The sequence below is a fragment of the Panthera leo genome, chromosome C2 (genome assembly GCF_018350215.1).
Source record: "Panthera leo isolate Ple1 chromosome C2, P.leo_Ple1_pat1.1, whole genome shotgun sequence".
Taxonomy (NCBI): domain Eukaryota; kingdom Metazoa; phylum Chordata; class Mammalia; order Carnivora; family Felidae; genus Panthera; species Panthera leo.
In genome coordinates, this window is record NC_056687.1 from 62,825,031 (window position 1) to 62,846,713 (window position 21,683).

Consider the following 21,683-nt stretch of genomic DNA (forward strand, 5'->3'; position numbering starts at 1 on the left):
TCTCTCTCTCTCTCTCTCAAAACAAACAAACCAAAAAGAAAAAGAAAAAGAACAAAAATGAGAAATATCCTGTATTCCAAACAAAACATTATTGATTTTGTCTACATCCCACTTAATTGCCTAAGACCACTTATACCCACAAATAGATACCCTTTGGCACAACTCCCGGGAGTAAACATTTTCATTGTAGTCTGTGTAAACCAGTGTGCATTGCAAAACTCCATGGGGCTGCAGTTCACCTGGACCATTCTATGACTGGTGATCCCTTGAATGTGAAGTATGGAGAACCAGTAGACTTACTCTCTCCAGTTAAATATTTCTGTCTCTGCATAAAAATGGACTGCAGCACTATTTAATGTGAGGGAGACCTGAAGAATTGTGTGTGTATATATGATGGTGGGGAGTGAGTCAGAAGGCTGATATTCCTAAATCCACGGACAATAGAAAGAATACTAACCCTCTGTGAAGGACAACAGGGGCGATGCTGTACTGTCACAAAGAAATGAAGAGAAGAGCTCATGAGATATAGGAGAGTCTGAGGGCAGGGAAAAGATATTGGCACCTTGCCTAGAGTTACATAATAGACCCAGCATGACTGTTTCCCAAACTATAATTTGAGGACAGAATTGATAGCAATATATCTGTGTTTTCTCAGCAGAAAGAGAGAAAGAGAGAGAGGAAGTTGGAAATCTTAGGTTGAGGTTTATTTTAATACACCAGTTGCAGTACACAAAAAAACTATTTAGAGTTTTAGAGTTCCATACCTGAGATAACTAATGTTCTGTGATTTGGGAAATTATGGGCTCATGAGCTAGGAGAACACAAAGAAAGGGTACAAAATAAACTTACATTTTTCTTTTCCTTTGCTAGAGCCAGTTCTCAGAAAACACAAATATAACCCCCCTCCTCCTTATTTACTGAGAAATATAACAAGAATGCTGAGAAGAAATTACTATGAATTTTTATGAGGTGAAATAAATATATTTATCCTTTGGGTTAAGGGGACTTTTTGGAGGGTGTTATGACCTCTAAATTTCGGGAGGCTAGGAGAAGGGGAGATTAGTCTCAGATGTGATTAGCCAAGGACAATGCTCAAATCATATTCATTTAAGAAAAAAAAAAGGACGAAAAACGTGTTCTACATGTGGTTGGTTTATGGAGTGTCTCTCATTTTATATAATGTTGTGAGGGTCACCAACTTTAGAGTAGGTATATTTAAGCAAATCAGGCAGCAATCAAAATACAGATAATATTGTGTTTCCACTGATTGCAAGAAAGACTAAAACTATATAGAGAAAAAAATACCCAAAAGATGAGCAGTAATTTAAAGAAAGGTTTAACATGATGGTTTCACCAGGAATATTCTTTATCTATACAGTGTCTTTATAGTACTATATTGGCAACACATGGCTGTGTTTTTGGAAGTTTGTGATTTCCTTTCCACCATAATTACTTCAGTTGAGTCCATTCAATTCAGTTCAACTTGACAAGTGCTTATTGAGCACTTCATGGTGAAATGGGGGAGAAACTGGACTTGGTTTCAGAATTACTGGATTTGTCTCTGGCTTTGCTATTTACTCGCCATCTGAATTTCCCTAAATAAACTTACTTTCTTTAGACCATGGTTTTGCAATGTGTAAAATGAAAATCTACACCAGTAGATCTTCCAGTGTCCACTAGGAAGCTCCAGGGCTCCAATAGTACCACCTAACCCCCTAGATCCTCCAGATCATGAGTAGAAGCAGTCATGCCTGGCTTGTGTTACTCTCTGGGCTGTTTCACCATCTTCTATTTGGACTTTCAACTCTTCTAATCCCAATGCATTCAAATCCCCTCCATTTGAAATACCAAAGTGGTTCCTATTTTCTCACTGGATCCTGAATATTATGTAATGTAAAAACTATGACATCATAGGGGAAAATGACAAGATTGGATCCCCAAACTGGCCAATAACTAGATAAGTGATTGTGGGGCAAGTTATTTCATCTCTTTAACTATAATTATTGTAATAATAATACTTAAGTTGCAAGTTGTTTCCAAGGATTAAATGAGAAAACACATGTGAAATGGTGCCTGGTACATGTTAAGTTTTCCATAATTGTTAATTTATTTTCTTTTATTCCCACGGACTATTCAGGAGGAAACAAAAAAAGGTGCTCTTACCATAATTAGACAATAACACAAACCTATCTTTTTATTTATTTATTTATTTATTTATTTTTTTTTTTCAAAGTTTATTTATTTTTGGGACAGAGAGAGACAGAGCATGAACGGGGGAGGGACAGAGAGAGAGGGAGACACAGAATCGGAAACAGGCTCCAGGCTCCGAGCCATCAGCCCAGAGCCTGACGCGGGGCTCGAACTCACGGACCGCGAGATCGTGACCTGGCTGAAGTCGGACGCTTAACCGACTGCGCCACCCAGGCGCCCCTAACACAAACCTATCAACAATACACAAGGATACAAGGATGCACTAATAGAATATAACTCACCTACTTTAAGAATCCCACAGCTCTAACCCAAACTGTAGACTCTTGCCTCTGCTGTGGAACCTCCTGTATTTTTCTCTTTGTGTTGCCTTAACAAAATATAATACACTTGGTGGCTTAAAAAACAGAAATTTGCTTCCTTACAGTTCTGGACGTTCATGATCAAGGATGCAGCTCATTTGTTTTGACTTTTAGGGTAGGTTTAACTTCCTGCTTTGCAACAACATAAAGATGACTCAAAGGAACTAAAAACTCTTCCTTTCTTGTAGATGGCCACCTTCTTGATTTGTCCTCACATGTCCTTTCCTTGGTGTGCACAGGAGAGAGGGTGCAAGCTTTGTGGTGTCTCTTCTTTTAAGAACACTAATCCAATTGGATGAGGACCCCATACTTATGATATCATTTAACTTTAATAACTTCCCTAGGGACACCATCTCCAAATACATGTACACTGGGCTTAGGGCTTCAGCATGGGAATTGTGGGGGAGGGGGCACAAACATTCAGTCCATAACACCTCTGATATGCACTTTTATGGTGTAACTGAGGCATTCTTCCCTATTTAAATAAACCAATAGATCTAGTTTGAAAATATCATTTTACCAATATTTGTCAATCTCAATTTTTCACATGTTTATTTTCAAGTTCTTAAAACCAATGTGCTCTACTTTATAAATCCTGAAAGTTCAAGTCTAAATCTAATAATGTAACTTCTCTTTGGTCTCTGAACTCATTTTTATGTCAGTGCTGTATTTTAATTTGGAAAGGAGGAGTTGTTTTGACTTTTAACACAAGTTTAACTTCCTGCTTTGCAACAACACAAAGATGACTCAAAGAAACTAAACTATCTTCTCTCTTAAAAGGGTTTCTTATGTTCAAAAAATATTGCACTTCCCTTTGGAACATGAAATTAAATTTAGCTAGTCACATGTAGTCATAAAATAAGGAAGCTTCTGAGATACATGAGTAGGTATAAATATCAGCCAAACCAAATGCCTAAGTCTGGTAGAACTTGGTGCACTCTGGGCAAGTCACTTAGTCACAGAAAACTCAGTCCCACATACAGGTAAAAAAGGGGCATAAAACAATCAAACTTTTCAGGGATATTATATTATTTTTAATTTATAAGATACTTTCAAAATCTATTATCTTTATAATAAAATATAAATAAATGACATTTGTATTAATTCAAATTATTATATTATTTATAAAGTATAAAATGGCATAACTTTATCTAATTATAAATGCTGACATCATATGATACGATATTATTTTCAATAGCTGAAGTTCCTATAAGGGTCAAAAAGAATTTGGGGCAGTATTGACACAAATTACTTTTTGTATTTACCCAGAAGCTGTACAATTATTGGACAAATTTCAAGTAGATATCTAAAGAAAGAGCATAAGTAATTACTATATCCAACTATCTATGAGAAGATACAATGCCAGTGGCTAGACAAGAGTAATAGGTTTCTCAGATATTTGTTTAAAGTTTTGTATTGGATTTCCCCAGGTAATCTTTCCTGGCAAGAACACAAGAAGCCTGGTCATTGAATCTCACCTCGAAAGGACAGAGCAAGATAACTTTCTTATGCCAAATAACATCTGACAGGCATCATAAGATTCCTGAACCTAGCCTGCTAACTAATGCTTTAACAACTGCCACTATTTTATTTCCTGCAGGAAAATAACAAAGTGCATCTGATAAAATGTATTAAGAGCCTTAGGAAGTGTTACAAACTTTGACCAACCAAATCCATTTCTATAACTCCAAAAAAAGATTAAGATCCATATACAAAAATGTTCATTATAGCAATCATTTATAATAGTGAAATATTAGAAGGACCTAAACATTCTACAGAAATACCATTGCTTAGTTATGGTATATCTGTTCAATAGAACACTATAGCTAATTCAAATTATATTTTAACAAAAATAACAGAAGAGCATGCGTTCCCACATTTTTATAAAGAACGTCATTTTTCTTTCATTTTCTCTCATTTTATGCACTTTTTAAAATGTTCATTTATGAGAGACAGAGAGAGTGAGAGCAAGAGTGAGAGTGAGAGAGAGAGAGAGAGAGCGCACAGAGCTGGATTCAGGGCTCAAACTCATGAACCATGAAATCATGACCTGAGCCGAAATCAAAAGTCGGACACTTAATTAACTAAAACACCCAGGGGCCCCATTTGTTTTGCACTTTTCACTGTAGCTACAAGATCATACAGATATTTATGTAATCCAGATGTAACTTACTAGAATTATGAAATCTAACTTCATACTTACTTCCATTTGCCACATAATAATTGTATGCATCATAAGGAAATAGGTATAAATAGCCCTCCCTAGATACTTCCAGTCAGTCCTTCCTCCAATCCACCCACCTTCCTTCACAAATGCTGATGTGGTACCTACACCTTTTAGACTCAAGTGACATGAAAGATTTTTACTGAACTTAGGCTCCTTGGTCTCTCAACTTTAAGATACCAGGAAGTACCTTCACCAATTTAGGACCCACAGTCCATATCAGCCAGAGGTAAGGTGTATATTGGTTAAGCCCATGAACTCCAGCTTCAGATGGTGTCACCTCCTTACTTACACAGGTATTTAACCTCTCTGCTCATCTCACTGTTCTTTAAATGAGATTGCGTGAGGACCGAATGAATATGCATGTTACTTAGAGCACTGGCAAGTATGTAACATTCAGTAAATCTTAGCTATTGTACCATCATATCATCATCATCATCGTCGTCATCAGGAGTGTCTTTATTGGTATTGAGTAATATTCTAGTAGTGCTTTGTGTAGGAAGGAATAATACTCCATTGCATTTTTGAAAATCAGGGTAATGATTAATGAATCAAGAAATGTAGTTCATGAGAAGAAAATTTAGAAAGTGTTTAGCACAACTGATTTTTTTTAAACATTGTTCAGATATTTTAATCTGAACAAGTTGTACATTCATTTGGCCAATTGAAATAACCAGGAATCCTGCCATCTCATGACTTGCTTCTTCTACCAGGAGTCCTTGAAAAGGCCCCGAATTGGAGACAGGGATGGGGAGAGTGGGAAAGTATTATGTGTCTTAATAGCAGATGAAGCAAGACTGGGAGAAGACTCTCAGCATATCATTATAAAATTTGAGGTAAATAAGACAATTTCCCTTTTTATTTAAAACTCTTGTCATATTGAACAAATGGAGCTGCTAGCTTAAGTGCATGGACACCTGTTCCTCACTGAGAAAATATTTTAAACATCAGATGTGAGCTAAAATGTTTCGCATATTTCAAATAGAGTGTAATTCACTAAAAAAAACCTGTTTACATTTTGCAAAAAGGTAAAATCTTCAGCTTGGCAGTTTTGATTTGTTATTTAGCAAACATCTCTGCATAAATTTGATTTTGAGGTATAGCTCTACTCATATTCCCTAATTATCAAGTGAGGCTGGCTCCCTAATGTGAGATTTAGATTGGAATGACACTGAGTTCCAGAATTCCTCTAGCTTTGTGTAAATAACAATTTATACAATATCAGAGTCTGGTGTTTTAGTGCAAAATAAAAATTCTATGCCTTAAATCATGAGTACACTATGGATTTGATCATTCTTAATGTTTGTGAAGCCTTGAAATAGTTTAGGGAATTTTATTATGCATTTCAAGCTGCATATTTAATATTTCCAACCATGAAATGGTAATGGAGTTTATTCCCAAACTTGCAAATGAAACCTAGGAAAGTTCAAGGAGGGTAGCACTCCAGAGGATGGTATTGGAATTCAAAATGGCATTGTTAAATTGAAGAAATAATCAGAAATCAACAAAATGAAGCTTAACAGGAACTAGTGGAAATCATGATTAAAAAAAAAAAAAAAGTGGCACAACTGTAGAAATAGGAATTTTACAGGAAAAGGTCCTGTATTCAAATAAACAGATAATACTATAAGCCATTAATTAGGCCAAGTACTAATTTTTTTTAATGCTTATTTATTTTTGAGAGAGAGAGACAGAGTGTTAGTGAGGGAGGGGCAGAGAGAGGGAGAAATAGAACTTGAAGCAAGCTCCAGGCTCTGAGCTATCAGCACAGAGCCTGACGTGGGGCTTGAACTCACAAACCATGAGACCATGACCTGAGGTGAAGTTAGATGCTTAACCAACTAAGTCACCCAGGGGCCCCAGGCCAAGTACTAATTAAACATAGCCTTTTCTTTTCCTTTTATTTTATTCTTTAAATATATTAAATGCATGAATCCTTGCTTACCAAGACATGTGGTCCTCTCTTCCCTTTACCCTTCTTATTCTTTTTTTCTCATTTCTCTCCTCTCCAATTCTCCTTCTTCAACCCTTGCTTTCTTCAACTTGTTTCAGGTCTCCTGCTGTCTACAGCAGTAACCTGGTTAGTCCAGAGCTTCATGGCAAAAGTAGTAAATAAAGAACAAGAGTCATCCTGAGTTACAACTAAGAAATGACCTGGGATTCAGTCCACATCACATATTGAGAATCTTCTCTGTCCCAGGAGGTGCAATTAGGTAGAAACTAAGCATATTTTGGCATAACATTCTAGGTGGATACTAATGTCTCCCACTCCCCAATCTTAACTGAAGCCCTAGAACTGTGAGAAAAGAGAGGCACGTTAATCAGCTCCTAGTAATAAAAGATGCAGCCAGGTTTATGTGTAGCCTGGAACAATGTCAAGGCCCTGGGCTGCCTCTCTTACCAACAGGCAGAGATAAGAATTAAAATTACACTCCAGGATAGAGGTATATTTCACTTTATAAAAAAACTGTTCTCAAGAAATGCTTGTGCCATTTTACACATTTCCAGCACATAAAGTTACTCCACACCCTCCATGTGATTTCATATTTTCTTATTTTTCTATGATTTTAACTCTCTAGCAGGTGTGAAATGGTATTTCCTTGGAGTTTCAATTTGCATTCTTCATTGGGTTTTCAATTTGCATTTCCAGCATGACTAATGATGTTAAGCACCTATCACATGCTTACTGGTCATTCATATATCTTCCATTGTAAATTGTCTGTTCAATACTTCTGCTCATTTTTAATTAGATTGTTTATCTTTTTATTATTGATTTTTAGGAGTCCTTTCTACATTCTTGATACAATTTATTTGTGTGAAATGCATTTTGAATATTTTCTTCTAGGCTGTGGCTTGCTTATTCATTTTCTTAATGATGTCTTTTGATGAGCAGATGTTTTTAATTTTGATGATCTCTAATTTATCAAGATTTTTAGTCCCTATTATAGTTTGTACTTTTTGGGTTCTATCTAAGAAATCTTTCCTTCTACAAGGTAACAAACATTTGCTTATATTTTCTTTAAGAAATTTATAGTTCTAGGTTTCATGTTTAAAGGTATCATTTCAAATTGATTTGGGGGCATGGAATTAGGTAGATATAGAAGTTATTTTCTCCCATTGTGAGTATATAGTTGTTCTGGAATGATTGGTTAAAAATACTTTCTTTTTCCCATTTAATTAATATGTATTTTTAACAATAATTAACTGACAAGACTCAATATCACTACTAATACAGCAATTTTTCCCAAATTGGGGTATGGATTCAACATAATCCTAATCAAAATTCTATCAGTTTTTTTTTTAGTAGAAATTGATAAGTTGATTTTAAAATCTGTACAGAAATGCAAATAATCTAGAATAATCAAAGCCATTTTAAAAAAGAACAAAGTTAAAAGAATTGCTCTACCTTATTTTAAGACTTACTATAACATACAAAACTATAGTAATCAAGATAGTTTGAGTACTTTCAAAAAGATAGACATAGATCAATGGAACAGAAAAGAGAGTCCAGAAATAGATAAATACATATATGAATTGATTTTTGACAAAGACACCAAGGTAATTCAATGAGAAAAGAAAAGACTTTTCAACAAACAAATACCTGCACAGAAAATACCTACCTTACTTCACACCACACACAAAAATTATTTCAAATTGGATTACAGTTTTCAATGTAAAACATAAAACTATAAAACCCCTAGGAGAAAATCTTTGTGATTGTGGAGTAGGCAAAATTTCTCAGAACATAATAGCATGAGCCATACAAGAAATTAAAAAAAAAAAGATAAATTAAATTTTATCAACTTTAAAAGTTTCTGATTTGCAAAGACACATTGAGTAAACAGAAAGCAAGTCACAGATTGGTAGAATATATTCATATATATCAAAGAAATTATGTCTAGAATATAAAAAAGACTTTTTGAAGTCAATTATAAAAAGGCAAACAATTCAGCAAGAAAATGAATAAAATAGTTGAAAAGATATGAATGGCTACAAGCACATGTAATGATGCTTAACACCATTAGCCACTGAAAAAACAAGAATTAAAAACACAAGATGTCCCCTATATAAACACTAGAAATGTCAAAATTTAAAAATAGTCACCATCATCACAAAATACCTGGATATTCTAATTTTTTTTTAATGTTTACTTATTTTTCAGGTGGGGGGAGGGACAGAGAGAGAGGCAGACACAGAATCCAAAGCAGGCTCCAGTCTCCAGGCTCTGAGCTGTCTGCACAGAGTCCAAAGCAGGGCTTGAACTCACAAACTGTGAGATGATGACCTGAGCTGAAGTCTGACACTTAACCGACTTAGTCACCCAGGAGCCCCCACATCTGGCTATTCTAAATACCAGTGAGAGAGGAAGGGTGGAAGGGAAGGAGGGAGGGTGGAAGGGAGGGGCCAGAGAGAGAGAGAGAGAGAAAGGGAGGCAAGGAGGGAGGGAAGGAGGAAGGGAGGGAGGGAGGGAGGAAAGGAAGGAAGGAAGGAAGGAAGGAAGGAAGGAAGGAAGGAAGGAAAGAGGGAGGGAAGGAAGGAAAAGAAAGAAAGAGAGAAGAAAAGAAAGAGAAAGAAAGAAAGAAAGAAAGAAAGAAAGAAAGAAAAGAAAGACAAGAAAGAAGAAAGGAGGAGGAAGGAGGAAGAAAAGTCAACTCAAACACCAGCTTCTCTAAATCTTCCCTAAATTCTCAGGCAGAGGTGGCATCTTAAAATAAGTAGATGGATAGATCACCATTTTGTATCTACCGCACTGCTCAGTTGGCTTGCTTTACTCCGTGAATGATAATTTACCATACAATTCATGGTAACTAAATAGTTGATGAGGAAATTTTTTTGTTTATAGGAAGGAGAATTCTAGATGGACACTAGATACATACAACTTAAAACCTCTATTTTATAACTTTTAATGAAATGATGGCCTAGACAATGCTCATCTGTGGATATTAAAACTATTAGATAGGGGCGCCTGGGTGGCTCAGTCGGTTAAGCGACCGACTTCGGCTCAGGTCATGATCTCGCGGTCTGTGAGTTCCAGCCCCGCGTCGGGCTCTGTGCTGACCGCTCAGAGCCTGAAGCCTGTTTCAGATTCTGTGTCTCCCTCTCTCTCTGACCCTCCCCCATTCATGCTCTGTCTCTCTCTGTCTCAAAAATAAACGTTAAAAAAAAATTAAAAAAAAAAGACTATTAGATAAAATATTGAAATATTGATGTGAAGCTTTATATTAGACGGGACCAGGCTGGCAGTAGTGATCTTAGCACCACTAAAAGTGTGACAACCAGTTATTTGATGCTTGCCTTCACATGTGATACAGATATGCTAATTACTACTATAAAATATTCTTGAAAAAAATTAGACATTGAGTCTAATCAAGCTCTAATTAGGGGAAATATGTACAACAGAGAAACAATTTCAATAGCAGCATAAAGAAACAATCAAAGAAATCCATAATATGGGATATTTCACAAGACAAATGGTCCAATTTCCTAAACAAATGAAAATTTGGAGAAGAGGGGCTATTATGTTAAATCTCCCTAGAGATTTACGGGAGACTACAACCCAATTCAGTGTGTGGATTTTTTTTTATCTTGGTTTGAACCAATCAACTATAAAAAGACATACCTAAGATGATTAGGGAGTTGAATATGGCGTGGTTATTAAATGACGCGACTAAAATGTCTTTACTTTTGTTAGATGTGATAATGCCATTGTGGTGACATTTTTAAAAGTATGCCCTTGTGGGTTAAAGCATGTTGAAGCATAATGAAGTATATGTGTGAGACAATGTCATAACTAGGATTTGTTTTACAGTATTCTGACAAAAATTGGTTGAGGGTTAGGTAAACAATATAGGAGAAACACTGACAAATGTTGAAGTAGGTGATGGACACATACAGATTCATGACACTATTTTTTCTTGCTAATGTACATGTTTTGAAATTTTCATAATGAACAATGTAAATGCCTACTAAAAATCACATTTTAGATTTACTTCTTATTATTTGAGCTAATGTTTAATGTTATATATGAATTTCAACTCCATTTCCTTTTCTTTCATGTGAAATGCATTTACTTTTACCCCTTCCTCGCAGTATTTTAAGACAACCAAGCATGGATAAGAAGACATATTCTCACCTTTAGAGACACACCGAGGTACTCACAGTCCATCTTCTTCTAAGCATGTACTTTTATATTTTTTCTTTTTTTTTTTCACTTCCTTATTATTTTTTACTCACCACCATCCCCAACTAGAATGTAAATTCAGGGATCTTGTCAATGGTTTATTGTTATATCCACAGTGACCCAAACAGTAATTAACATGCTGTAGATATTCAATACATACTTTGGACTTGAATAATTTTTATGCTCATGCTCATAGAAATATATGTGTTTTATATATATATACACACACAACATATATGTCATATATATCATGACTTTGCATCATAATACAACAGCTACAGCAATACAAATGATACTATTATTAGAACATTTTTCAAAAAGTTCTGTGTTGAGATGTCTTGGTTGAAAACGGAGATGGCAGTAAACGAAAACGGAGATGGCAGTAAACGAAAACGGAGATGGCAGAAAACGGAGATGGCAGATAGACAGAGTCAGGGCTCCAAAAATTATCAATAATGGTAATACATGCACAAATAATATTAACATGATTAAAATACTCTGTTCTTAACATTCTTTGGATCAATACCTCATCAATCTTCCTAATATCCACAGAAACGTTAAGAAGCAACTTCACAAAAGGAATTAAATAATTTGGACAAACCCATTTGGCTTGTCTATGACAAACCTGGAGAGTTCTAACCAAAAATCAACTCTCCATTAATTCCTCTGTTTAATAAGCACTTACCTGGAACCTACTATGTGTCAAATATGATGCTGGGCACTGCTGTGAGCCAATTAGACAAGAACCCTGTCTTCACAAGCTATTTCTAAAATCATGCTATAGTCCTATCTATCTCCACCTTTTAAATATATTTTTTAAATATTTATTTATTTTTGAGAGAGAGAAAGTACAAGCAGGGGAGGGGCAGAGAGGGGGGGGGGCAGAGGATCCAAGGCCAGCTCTGTGCTGACAGCAGGGAGCCAGATGTGGGGCTCAAACTCACAAACCACGAGATCATGACCTGAACCAGTCAGGTGCTTAACCAACTGAGCCACCCAGGTGTCCCTATATTCACAATTTATAGAAGAAAAAGACACTAAGGCTTGTGAAAATTTTCAGTGCAAACAAATCCTATAGCAAGTCAGGGTACTAGCCTAAGGCATCCAAGCCACATTTTTCAGGTCAATCATTATCCCCCCAAGTAAGCAATAGCATTAATGATCAACCACATGCAATTTTTTATACAATGGGCATGTACTTGTAACTTCTGAATTAAATAACCTGTATAAAAATACGATCTTCCACTTCTGCTTCATCTGCTTCCCTTCTTGATCTTTCTCTAGGGGAAGAGTTTTCAAGTCTTTGGCTTGAACTCACTCGAAGGTGGAAAAGAATTTTTTTTTTCTTTTTAACCAAATGTGAGGTCAAATAAATCTATGGTTTCAAATTTTAATTGTGTGAGTTAAGAAGGGAAGTGGGCCGAGCCTCCTGGGAAATCCCATCTGTCCTGGTTCTAGTGACCGACTAAGCTGCTGATTTGACATTCCAGGGAATTGGGATGTATTCTTCACTGGAGAAATCCCAAACTGCCTGACAAAACCTAAAATAGTTGACCTTTCCAGACTTACCTCCTTCATTATTTAAAATGAAAGGAGAAAAAGAAAAATGAGAGAGCAAGAAGAACTATCCTAAAATTTGCTTATCAGACTCCATCTCCAGCCTTACCTTAAACCTTTTTGAAATGTGAGCACAGACTTGTTAACCGTAGGGTGAAATTGGGCCAAATTGAAATGCCAATTCAGATTTCAGAGAACCATCCTTGTTGTGGACTTCCAGGGGTGAATTGGAATCCCAAAGCTTATATGTATGCATGTACGTATGCATGTACATATGTATGCATGTATGATGCTGCGGGTGGGAGGGGGGTAGATTTGAACATTTCTGTAGTTTATTCTGTTCCTAAGGGAAGAAATGAGCTCTGCTATTCCTGAAGATAACTAAAAGACAGAACAAAATTAATAATTTGAAACTTCAAGAAAATTATATCTAAAATAAAATCTAACATGCCATATCTGGCAGATCTGGGAAGATGTAGTAATGCTGGCCAAAGATGCAGTAATCCAGCCAAAATTCTATCAGCAATATATATTATATATATTTTAAATAATATAAATATATCTATATTCCATGTGATTAACAGCTGCTATTTATATTAAAGTATATTTTAGAAATCATAGATAGCTATATAGACATAGATAAATGTATAGATATGAGAATAAAACAAGAAGGGGTATCTGGTGAATTATCTAAATTTTCTTCCTTTCTGGGGAGCCTGGGTGTCTTGGTCGGTTAAGCATCGGACTTCAGCTCAAGTCATGATCTCACGGTTCGTGAGGTCGAGCCACATGTTGGGCTCTGTGCGGACTGCTTAGAGCCTGGAGACTGCTTCTGTATCTCCCTCTGTTTCTCTTCCCCTCCCCTGCTCACGCTCTGTCTCTGTCTCTCAAAAATAAACATTAAAAAAATAAAAAAATAATAACAAATAAATAAATTTTCTTCTTTTCTATGGCCATGGAGAACAAACATCAGTTGTCACTTGATATGTTTATATTTGTTTAGAAACATCATGGGAAGAGCATCAGATCAGCATATTAGAAATTATTATTTTTCTTTGTAATCTACTAAAATTACAAATCTGGAGCTTTACTATATTGCCCAAATGGGAAGAAAGGCAATAGATAAACTATTCTTTGAATCATTTTTCCATTAAGTATTCTCTGTCAAAGTGACTTTGGGGAATGTATACAACCAATCATACAATGTCATTTTTGGAACAATAATAGCAATACTCAGCCGTCTAGTTTAACCTGCCTTGTCTTTGTTTAGAAAGCTGCACTGCAAATTCATGAGCCTTATCTAGCCTTAAAGTCAGAATTGCTATTTTCACATACAACTTACAATCAAAGGATTTAGAAGAAAAGAAGAGGGAGGAGGAAGAAGAGGGAGGAGGAAGAAGAGGGAGGAGAAGTGAGGGGGAGGAAAGAGGAAGAGGAGGATAAGATTGTGCAAAATTTATTTACAAAAATTGCCCGTTTCAACTAAATTACCTATGTGTCTTCTCTTTTCTGGCCATCCCTAAATCCTTGCATTTCCTTGCCTTCATATCTAGACTTTGCCATTCTCTGCTCAGGTAACACTCTATTTCCCATCTCTCTTTGTTCAATAGCATGGCATCTGGGGTATCTGAGTATCTTCCAGTCCTTTCTATCTTAACAAAATGCTCTCAGAGCTTCACTTGGGGCTTTCTCAAGATTTCCATGTACTTTCTCACTCCATTTCAAAGTCACACATCTCACTGTCTTGTTCCAATCACAAGCTCCTAGTTTTTTACCCACCCTCAGCCTTTTCCTTAGTCTACCCAGATCTACTATTTGACCTCACTGAGACTTCTAATCTTTTGATACCTCAATTTTCTTTCTATCAGCTCTCACCCAATTTCAATCCCCTCCGCCACCAGCCTGTATTCATTCCTTGGAGCACTTTATGTGCCTTGCCCCACAGTTTGTACCTCTACGTAAATTCCCACTTATGTACCAATTCCACACACACACACACAACGTTCTATTTCTACATCAGAGCTGCTAAATCCCGCTAAGGAAAATCATGTAGCCATACAGATGTGTGCCACTGTGCCTTTTGGCTCTGAGTATGAGTTGTAACTCATTGTCTATTCCCAGTTTTTCTACATAACCCTAATTGACACACTCTAGTACATTTTATAATTTTTTCACAGCTTTTGTTTAGCCCAAGTCCAACTCCTACCCTCCTCACTCTCAGCAACTCATCTACAAAACAAAGACAGACAAACACACAAATAAAGCAAAACACTATAAACTCATCTAATCTACGTGGAGAATTAAGGCGGTGTGGTTTTGAGAAAAAAAGCTTTGGTCCAGAAGGTTAAGGGAGAGAGGAAAAGATGGTAGTGACAGTGACCACATCTTCTGCTTCTGAACTCTGGAAGGTGTGAACTGGAACCTCTGTGAATTACTGATGGAATCACAAGATACTATTATTTCCACTTCCTATAATATTACCTGACTAGCCCCGTTGCTGGTGCTTATGCTGCCATGTGGCACACGGTGTCATATATGCTCTTTCAACTTGTGAAGGAGTTGCATATGAAAAACATATGTAGTTAGTATTGCTATCAAAAGACTCAGAAAAATGGAAGGTGAGGAAAGACCCAAGTACACAAAGCAACAACTTGAACAATAATAAAATTGAAGCTATTTGTAAACATCAGATTTTCCTTAATAAACATAAAGCATCATGTTTTGATTTTCACTCTTTTTTGATTTTCACTTATGTGCTACAAAATCCTGTGTTTAATACTATATTTTTCAATACTAATCATCATGGTACCTGAGAAACTAGGCAGCTGATCAATCTCCACTGCTGACAAGGGAAAGTGCATATTTACCCATACTTTGTTTTTAGCCAAGAATTTCAATTTATTGGAAAATATATTTAAAACCTTTCATCTTCTCCATGACAGGAGTGTCCCGAGGTTTTCGTATCTGATTTCAAGCTTAGTAAAAGGCTCTGGGTGTCTTTAATTGTATTAACCCCAGATACTTTCATATATAAAATGAGATAAGGGAGAAATCTTTCACTTGTGTCAGATAGCAAGTGTAGAGGACTTAGTTTAATGGGGGAAAATGTAGGAAATAACACCAAACAAATAGGATTTGGCAAATTCAGGCAATAGTGAGTCTAACATGGACCTACAAATAATGCAACTGTAAAAAATTCTGAAGGAAATTTTGGATGTCACAATAAGATAATAGTATCTACAATAAAGGGTTGATTGCCTCACTTTACTCTGCACTGCTAATACCAGACCCAGAAGCTTTCAAAATAGACAGAAGTTAAAAACTTGAGCTTTGAGCTAGACAGAATCACAGGTGTGCCAATTCCTATACTATAATACTGTGTATTTTAAAATCCCTATGTCTCAGCTTCTTTGTCTAAAAAATAAATATAAAATATTTATATCACACTTAAAGCACTTAACACTACACATAGTTTGCAATTAGTAAGAACCTACTTTTATTTTGTTACATATTATTTAAGAGGCTAAATAGCAAAGTGATGTGAAATCAAGGTAGAAACAAGATTTGAAAGAATGTCAGATGAGGCAGAGATGAAAAGCATGGTAATATTTCACCTTACAGGTGATGAGGTTCACGGGAGACAGCATGGATGCCTTCAAATATATGAGAATCTGTTACGAGAAAGTGTGTTTTAATTTGTAATATATGTCGTCAAAGACAAGAAACAGTACAACATGGATTCAACTGATTAGGTATTAGGGTCAAATATTACCCAAAACACCATCCTAATGTGAATACATACCTGTAGTGTGCTTGTGCAGCATTTCTGACTCTCATTTATTTTTTAAAATGAGGATGACTGCATAGATGAAATGAAGTTGAGTGTACAAAGAATCTAGAGAAAAACTACCAAAGGACAATGAGCCCTACTTCACACAGATGTTTCTGCATGGGTTCTGTGGCCACTGAACAAAAATACTTCAGAGGGGATTGAATCCTTGGTCCCATTAGTGATTCAATGGTCCCTTCAAAACTGTAAGATATCACTGCTAAAAAATATGTGACCCAACTCCCAGTTTCCAGCTCTGCCTTAAAGTACCTATGACAGAGTTGACCTCCTAGTAATTATTTACACTGTTTTTCTTTAATTTCTTATAGAGATCAATAACAAATTCTGAAACCAAGGAAAGATAAAACAAATAAGCTTTTATTCCAGTGGCCTTTTTGAAAGAAAGAAGAAAATGAATTATCCCATGCACACAGATAAAATAATCAGTGAAATGCTATTAATAAATCAAGTTTTCAGTCAAAGACAAATAAAACTGAAAATACTGCAGTCATGTCCTTGGGGTCCATGCCTGATTATAATGAATTTATTTCAAGCCTTTTTAGAATGAGATCATTCTTTTAACAAGGTTCTTTTGGTACTTTTTATATGAGACTGAGGCAGTTCAACCTTATAAATAATTTTATTTAGTGATATGCCACTGTATAACAAGTTGTATTCATGGATTCCTAAAACTTAATTTTATACTCAGTCATATAAATTTTAAACTTAAAGAATCAAAACCTAATAATAACCCATATAGCTTTAATGATTCCAGTGGCTTTAATTAGCTTTACTATCACTCTTTAATTGTCAACAAAATGGAAATTTAAGTAAACTTGAAACATTATATTGTATTTAAATAAATATATATATGTATGTGTATATATATATATTTACAGAATATATATGTATATATGTGTGTATATATATGTATATATATATACATGTAATACATGTGGTGAATATATATATACATGTAATACATGTGGTGAATATGATATATTAATTCGTTGCTATTGGCATTATAAAGTGGTCATTTCTTATGTAAATAAAAATAAAAATATGTAGCAAAAAGGCACAAGGACAGTTATATCTTTTGACACAATAATTTCACTTCTAGAAATTATCTTAAGGAAATAATTTAGCATGCAAATAAAGATGGTCATTGATGTGTTACTGATAACATGGGGGGGGAAGCTAGAACCTATCTGAGTATTTCACATTAATGAAGAATTTAATAAATTATAGTATGTTAACAAATGCTAAAATAAGATATAGCCAATAAACTGATCAGTATTCAGACAAATGGAAGAATATATGGTATGGTCAGTGAAACTTACAAAATAGATGCTAATAGTCATGTCATCTTTTGGGGCATGTAAAAATATGTCTGGGAATGAAAAGGTAGATGGGCAGTTTTTAAACTGAAATGATTATTTTATTAAATTTTCAAAACTTAGTTTTCAATTAATTGCCATTTCAATAAAAAGTCACAAAAGATCCAAAGTTGGCAGACTGCATTAGGTAGATGAAACTGGCAACCAGGTGACACAGTTTTCTTTACATGCCCACAAAATGTGAAGCTCCAAATTGACCTCATGCCAATTCCTTTACACTCCCAAGATCTGGCTTCCTTCTATGTTTTTCAGACTTTGTTAAGAAGAAAGTGATAATGATCAAGAAAGTTTTTATTATAAAAATCTAATATTTAAAGTATTTTGAAAGTGAAAATACCTAGTCAAATACTGATTAATAAAATTTTATAGATATACACACATATATATGTATATATATACATGTATATATGTATGTATATATACATGTATATGTATACATACATGTATATATACACATATACATACATATTCACATACATATATGTATATATACATATATGTATGTATACATATACATACATATATACATACATATATTATATGTACATATACATATATGTATGCGTGTGTGTGTGTGTGTGTGTGTGTATATATATATATGTGTGTGTGTATATATATATATGTGTGTGTGTGTGTATATATATATATATATATATATATATATATATATATATATGCTGGAGAAGAAACACCAAAGATTTCCAGGGAAGACAAGATTCTCTCCTTTGCGGAATGTTAGATAATGCCTGTGCATTAAGAAGGAAGTGCTATTTTCCCATGTGGCTCCTGAACTAAGTGAGACAAACTCCTTGCTTACAGTAGTTAATTAGAATTACCTGGTACTGTATATTGATGGATCTTTATTCAGTCCCTTGGTTCTTAACAAATAAAAAATCCATTTCCCTAGGCTGACCCATTAATTGAAGTCATTCTTTTGGTTTTGTTTGGCTTTTTTTAAACATATGCCATTTTGTCACTGTAAATTTTAATTTCCCAAATGGCAAAACATTTCAGAATATCTCTAAGGCGGTTGGAACTCAAGATCTGCCACAGAGGTATTACAAGTGTGACCACACTTCCCTCTGAAGTCTATCAAGGCTCTTCTAATTAGCCTTTTGCCACATGACAGCTCACCAACTTCACGAGATTTAGGGTTGTTAATCCTCCATCAGCAATTGCATTATTAAAATGACTGAGTTTGGAAACTGTAGATAAGTAAGGTAGACTTTACAAGTCACTCTTGGGTTATGTTCAATGAGGATGAATTTGGACTACTGGGTGGATTATGTCAGAGTTAAAGAGATGAACTTTTCAGACTTTGTTGGTCAACTTCTTTATATCTCAAGTTCTTCCTAACTCACTTCTTCATTTTCCTTATATGCAAAATAGAATTAGAAACATCTGTTATAACAACTTGCTCCTAGGAATATTTGGTGGATAAATAGTTAAAGAGGTCATTCTACCTTGCTGGGCAAGGATAAAACACAAATACAGGTGAACTCACATATCCCATCATCTATTCTGATGTTTTCCTATTTCCCTTGTCTACTATTTGAACTCAGAGATTTGTGATTCCTTAAGTAAACCATTTGCCATTGACTGCCACAATTTGTGAACTATTTATTGTATCTTATTTTATTTGCAGTGGCAAATTATACACTAAGTACTAATCTCTCATGCATACTAAACTAAAAATATGACATAGTAACAAAGCCTCTGAATGACTGAAGAGGTTTGGAGATAGAAATTGATTATTTTTCCTTCTCACTGGAATACAGCATTGTCTCACCAAGGCCCAAATTACTCAGTGTTCTTTCAGTTTCACTGAAACTACAGAAGTATCTGAGTTTCATTTCTATAAAACCTAAAATAAACAAATATTCTATGGTCCCCCAAAAGTCAATTAAATTGCTCTCATTTTTTCGAAAAAATTTGAAAAGGCTCTGGCTTTTAAAAATCTCAATATTTATTCCTATTTCTAAAAAAAATTGATAACATATAAGCCACTTTATTGGGAAAGTAAAATAGTGCATTCACTGCAGTTACTGAATTGATATACTGTATACTTCTCATTTATTAGTTTAATTTTGTTGTCAGCTCTCCTACTGTAACATTATATTTCCCATGGGTTCACATGAGATTTTCTTCTCATTGTTTTAGCTACTTTATTACTAGGTATTTTCTTCTTATTGGTTATTTATTTAAAACTTTCACCATACCCATTTGATCTGAATAAATTCATTGGATATGTGCTTTCTCTTTATAACCAAGCCCAGCTTTTGATGGTGTATTTATACCAAATTTTTATACAATATCAAAAAGATCCACAATTCAGAGAATGACCTTTATTTGCTTTTCTGATCATTTGTAGTTGAATGAAGCATAAGGTAAAATGAGGGGCAACTGTGTGTAATTTTCCTCTAATAGTCACTATCCTTTTTCAAAGATTTTCAAAGATGTGAATTCTTTTAATAATAAAGGGTAAGCTTACCTCACTATTAACTTACAAAAACTACAATTTATGTATTGCTGGATTTTACCATTTTTTTGTGTCCTTTGGGAATATGGAAAGTCTGAATTTGAGCTTCCTGTTTTTGGAATCTGAAGAATTTCAAGTCTGCATTAGAGTCTTTCCTATAGTTACAGAACCCTCCTTTAGTACAATGGCAACTCACATTGCTGCTCATTCATCATCGGTAACCTACATACAATGCCCCCTCTTTGTAGGAAGATTATACACTCCCATCTTACTAAAGTAAGATGATTCGGTTTTCCCAACTAATGGCAATGTTCCAGATAGAGGTTATTCTATCAGCTGGGGTCCTGAGGTGAGAGTGTTGTGGAGCAGAATCACAAAAAACCCATGTTAGACATGCTGATTAAGTTGAAGGAATACTTTATTATTCTAAGAAATTAGGATTTGGGAAGTTATTTGTTATTGTAGCATAACCTAGTTTCTCCTAACTGATAAGAATATTAATGTTGGGATACTTAAAGGAACCCGGCTGAAAGAGAAGCCATTCTCCCACAAACAAATAAGGAAACAAGCAAGCTAGCAAGCAAAGAGTAAGTCATACTACAGAACATGAGCAAAAACCATGCACCTCAATTCAGTTGGCCTAAGGTAGGTATGGAACTAAGAGACTTACACAAAGGGCTTGACACACCTATGCTAACCGCTAAGTATTATGTCCTTAAGGGGTCAAAGCCAACTCAAAGGAAATAATGCTCACATAGCGAGATATTGGGGCAGTGTTCCAAGAGCTAGGCCAGATGTGAATAATTAGTTTATGTATTGTGTGACAATGACTCTGTATAGAGATTCTATAGAGCTTTTAGGGAAGAAACGTTGTTCCTATCTATGGAAATAATTCCAAAATCTGAGGGGTTGTTCTCAAGAAGGGGTAAAGGGAGAGTAAATATTGGATTAAGAGATGAGGATGATCAGAAGTATGGAGAGAATTAGATTTCAATCTAAGAGTAAGGGATTCTGTACTAGTGACAATGAATCCTACGAGCATTGGGACCTAGAAGGTGCTATTAGCGTAGTATAAGAACGCTTCTAAAGAATGCAATAATGTGAGCAGTGCTCCCTATTATCTACTCCTCAAAACCTCCCTCATCCTAGGGTTTCCTAGTTGAAAGTTTCCCTAGAACTGCTGCTTAGACACACATCTCAATCTTGAGTTAAAAACAACATAAGTGGTATTTATATTAATATCACAATCACATGATGCCCACCTCCTGTGATATACCTTGGGATTCACAGATCACTGTGCCTTAACTAGGAATGATACTTTCAGTGTCAGCAAGTTTGTGCTGTGAAATTTTCAATCAAGTACATGGAACTAGAACATAAGACCATGCATGACTCTTTAAAAAAAATTTTTTTTTATGTTTATTTATTTTGAGAGAGGGAGAGAAC